Genomic DNA, 5,207 nt, shown 5'->3' with positions numbered 1-5,207 from the left:
TCCAGGCAGGTCCTTTGGTTTCTGTTTCTTCCAATGAGCTTGTCTGACCTCTGAGTCTTCTTTGCAACTTAGCTTGACAGACAGTAACTCTTAGCTATAATTATCATTTAGTTTGGGAGGCGGGGCACTAGTGAATCTGATCAGTTCAGGGACTTCCTGAAAATGTTGAGTTGTTTGGCTTCTATTATAAGGAGCTTCCTTCTCTGAAAAGGGCAACGTTTCAATCTTGTAGAAAAACGCTACAGAAGAATACAACAGCTCCAGTCAATCAACTTCTGAGTTTCAAAGTTGAGCTAGGTTATTAAAGGATTGACAGTAGAGTGCTAAAGTTGATAGTTGCTCTCTGGGAAGCACACTGCTGTTCTAGGCATGGTGAGATATACATGTGTGTAATGTACTTGACCAAGAACATTGCCCACAATAGACACAAACAAATGAAAACCAAATACCATACTTAGGGCTATTGGAGAGGAAAGGTAAGAATTTCATAGCATTAATTGTTATTTGCTTTATGTTTTATAACTTTGCTAATATGTTGAACTGTTTAGGAATATGTTAGGAATATGTGTGTGTGTATACACACATATATATACACACACACACATATTCTTAAATTACTATATAATTTCTGTGGTTTTCCTGGATAGATAAACCTGAGAGAGGTTATAAAAGCTGTATCTTTTATCATCTGTCTAAAACCCTTGATACCAATTAAACTGATTCAGAGAGCCTTTCTGAATCAACGTATAATGAACAAATAAGCTGCATAAAGAACTCATATCAGAACCCTATCCAAGACCCAAGAATATGGCTTGAGCTTTGGTAGTTAAAGCTTATCAGGTAATATTAATGAACTGCTAAGGTTGCAGCTCCCTCTGCTAAGTCACGAAAACTGACCTTATCAAACTATTTCCTTCTCCCCCAAGTTTGTACGTTGGTTTGTCCCCTTTTAGGTTGCTGATGTGAAACAAACTAAGGTACTTGCCAATCAACTAGAAGAGATTTTTCACTTTTAGCTTCCAGACTAATAAAACTCAGCATCCTCTCTTACCTTTTGTTTGATGACACTGAACACTGTTCAAGTCTGTATAACTGCTATTCCTTTCCATGTTGTTTTAGTTGCTGTTCCTCGGCCATGACATACAAACGTTAGAGGTCCACAGAACTTAATCCTGTAAGTACTCTTCCAAAGTTAAGATAAAACACCTATCCTAAACAGCTTACAAGGGAAAAAGGTTCCTTTGGCTTGTGATCCCTGAGGTTTTGGTCCAGGTTGTCTAGCCCTGAGGTAGTCAGTACGTGAAGGCAGGTAGTGGCTCATAGCTGATGACCTGACTGACAACGGTGATGATGGGAAAGCGAAGACCAAGCCTTCAGCTTGATTAAATGTCTGTTCCTACCTTTCAGAACTTCCCTCATGTCTCCACGCTCAATGTTCAACACACAGCCTTTTGCAAACCTCACAGTGACCTCACTGCTCAACAGCTTCTTCCTTATGTGGCCTATATTAAATGACTTGAATATCTTCTCTAAATCAGGTGTCATCCTCTGTGCCCCACCCAAGGCCAGATTCTGCTTTTAGGGAGTATGGGGTGATGGTATGTGTTAGATTTTGAATAGATAAGGTCATTCGCTTATATACACCATCTAGCTAAAAGGGAGAGGAAAAGAAAAATCCAACTATTCCACATTCTTCAGTCTCCTAGATGATATTTATTTACACATCTGTGTGTCTGTTTCTCCTCAGAAACACACTGGCAGAAGTATTGAGTGTATATACCTTGGAATCTTATTGTTGGTTCATTAGAGAATACACATCTTCACATTTGCAAGATAAATGCTAAATTGTTTTTCAAATCATTGCTCCAAATTACTTTCCCACCTGGAGTGAGCAAATGTTTAGTTGTACCAATCTTCATCAATCCCTGATAACTGCTGAATTTTCTACATTTTGCTCTCCCTTAGGTATGAAATTATATCTGAGCATAATCTTTGCTTTATTTCCCTGATTGCTAGTATGCTTAAGTATTTTTCATATGTCTGTCAGACATTTATATTCCACTTTTTGTACTATCAGTTCACATACAAATTGCTCTTACTGGCTCTACCTGAATCAGTTCTTTAATCAATGATATATGTGTAACTTTTTTTCATAATCTATGGTATTTCCTTTCTTTTTTTCTTTTAATATAAAACTGATTTAATAGCCCCCCTCCCCAATACACCATCTGGGCTGGGGTAGATGTGGCCAGGGCTGGTCCCAGGACAATACTAAGCCTGTTGTCATTACCAAAATCTACATCTGTCACCATAAAATATCTGCTCCACCTCAGCCCCACAGGTATAAAATCATAAATATTTACACTCTTCCATGTCTTTCAGAGAACCCCTCTAGAAACAGGCTAGGATGGAGGTGGTCTTCCGGGAGGAACATTAAGGCCTAGAGGTCAGCCCCTCAACTGAGCATAGTCAGTGGCGGGGGGGGGGGACAAAACTTTGGTCCAAAATTTGCAAGTCTCAGAGCTTTTCCTCCAGCCCTGACCTGCTAGTTTGTCACTGGAAGGAAGGAGTGCGGAGGACACAGAAGCTTAGAGTACACAATTCTATCACTGCTGTAAAAAGTTACTTAAAAACTATGTCTCTTGCTTATAAGTGGGAAAGATTCAGGTGTTTGGTCAAGTAGAAATATTGTTAGGCACAGGTATCTGCAACCACCTGGAATAAAATACAAAGATCACATGAGGCTCGGCAGCTAAGGAGAGCCTGGGCCCTCTGGGCTGGCCAGGGACATGGGAGAATCATGTCACTTGATTATAAGGATATAGGGGAGTGGCCCCAGCTCTTACACAGCATTGGAGAGCCTATGTATAGGTCAACTGGCTCACCTGCAGGTCCAGAGACAACTGGTGGCCTTAGAAGGTGGGCATGCGACTGTGAGGCATGCTGGTTTTATAAGGCACACAGAGTGGCTTCGGGGCACCACTGTGGCCTTGAGTCCCTCAAGGCATGATGTTGGTACTGGGCCTCTATGACCCAAGCCATTTCCTGCCACAGCAAAGGGGGCTAGATTTATTCATTTATTTATTTATTTATTTATTTATTTATTTATTTATTTATTTATTTATTGTAAAACAGGTAAACTGATCTCTCTTTAAAAATAAATACAATCTCTGGTCTGTAAGGTCACGTCAGCTGCCTTTTAAAGTGGCTTTTCTGGAATGGTGGAAGCTGTCGCAGGCCCACAGGCATTCTGGGTGAAGTGCCTTGGAAAACGACACTCGGAGGTGGTGGTTCTTGCCCAGGTCACGGTTGTGCAGTTCAATCAGCGTCTCCACTGCCTCCTGCACAGAGCCCATCTGGATCAGTGCCATCTTGCATTCCTTCTGGAAGAACCTGAAGCCTTTGCCCACACCACCACTGCTGAAGAAGAGGCTCCTGAGATCATCATCTGACACAGAGGGCAGGATGTTGGAGAGGTGCAGGGTAGCTGAGGGTGAGAAGATGCTGTGGAGTTCTTTGGTTCTGATTCCTTGAAGCGGCGCAGTGGTGAGCTGACATAGTCCTTGGTCAGTCCCCGGTCCTCCCGTTCCTCCCGAGGCAGCAGCACACTCTGATGCTTTGACGGTGTGATGGGCACCGACTTCCCATGCAGCTTGGTGCCCATTCAGGTGGCTCATGACCAGCTGGGCCTGGCTGCCATCTGCCATCTGTACAACTGCACACTCCTACTTATTGAACTGGATCCTCGCCTGTTGCATATCACCGTAGATGCTGAAGACGATAAGGAGGCTTTGAAGTGTGACTCTCTCAGGGTTCAAGTTGCTGACCTGCGGGCCCTGGGATGGCAATGTGAACAGTTGCGGCAGCAGCAGCAGAGAGTATGGCCAGGGAGGCCAGGGTTCCATGGACATTAGGAAGAGAGGGGCCAAAGGCTGTTGCCATGGTCTGGTCCAGTGAAGGCTGGCTGTCTCCAGAGGGTAAGGCAGCTCAAGTGTAATCTCTGCTCTTGTCATTGTTGTACTTGACTGACGTTGAGACCTGGTGAGCTTGGAGAAGTCGATGCGCAGTGTGCAGCAGGCATTGTAGATGTCCTGGCCATTCAGGGACAACTCGTAGGCTGGATGTGCACAGGGTCAGCATACTGCAGCAGCGCCTGAAATTGGTTGTTCTTAGTGAACGAGATGATCATCAGGACTGTGCCAAACTTAGAGAAGATCTGGTGCAGCACATCCAGGGTCACTGGGTAGAAAAGGCTTTTCACAATGATCCTAAACACTGGGCTCTGGCCTGCCATTACATTTCCTGCATCCATGGCAGCAGCAGAGGCTGCCAAGGCCAGGTTTCCAGACTGTACGGAGTTCACGCCCTGCAGGACAGCCTGAGCACATGCATGGTTGGGTGAGCTGTTTTTGAGCTCCTTGTGGTTGGAGAACTGGATGTAGATGGGTTGTCCACAAAGCACTGGCACCACCAGTAGTTAACCATAATTTCAGCAGCCTCCACTGTGTTCATTTCACTGATGGCCTGGTTCTTCCCCTTCATAATAAGGGGGCTGGTAACTTTCCAAAAGGTCAGTCCTAGGTAGATGACCTCGCCCTCAGTGACAGCACTAGGTAGCTTGAGGACATGAATGATTCTGGAAGGAATTCCTTTGCTCCTTTTGTCAGCTTTGAACTTCTTGTTATCGTTTCCATTGGCTGCTAAGGCTGAGCTGCTCATGATGAAGGGGCCGTTGCTCACACACGTGGAGAAGAGCTCATTGGATCCCCTCTTTGTACTGACTGCTACATCTGGGATGGTGCGGTCCACGGCTCACAGAGGAGACCTGAAGGGATTGGAGCATGGGTGCACTAATGTTATTCTTTCATATTTTAATTATTTTTAATTTTTATAAATGCAAGTGTTATGATCTGATGTTTATCTATTTAGTTATTATTTATGATGTTGATTTTTTAAATTTTAAGTTTATTTGTCATACATGTGTCTATGTGTGTATATGGGAATCCCACAGCATATGACTGAAGGTCAAATGCAACTTGGCAGAATAATTACTTTCGCCCACCTTGAGGTCCTAAGGTATCAACTCAACTAATCAGGTTTGGCAGAAAAGCTACATTACCCACTGAGACATCTCATCAGCTTGGATATCTTAAATATTCATTTAAATAATCAATTAATTGCGATAATGCTTCTACTACATTCTCTTT

General features: G+C 43.6%; 1 pseudogene; it reads right to left on the bottom strand.

Annotated features, from left to right (window-relative positions):
• Positions 1–3,188: 3,188 nt before the first annotated feature.
• On the bottom strand, positions 3,189–4,803 carry LOC116905586 (annotated as a pseudogene).
• Positions 4,804–5,207: the final 404 nt, after the last annotated feature.

This window comes from Rattus rattus, chromosome 7 (assembly GCF_011064425.1).
Source record: "Rattus rattus isolate New Zealand chromosome 7, Rrattus_CSIRO_v1, whole genome shotgun sequence".
NCBI lineage: Eukaryota > Metazoa > Chordata > Mammalia > Rodentia > Muridae > Rattus > Rattus rattus.
This window is presented reverse-complemented; position numbering and strand designations above follow the sequence as displayed.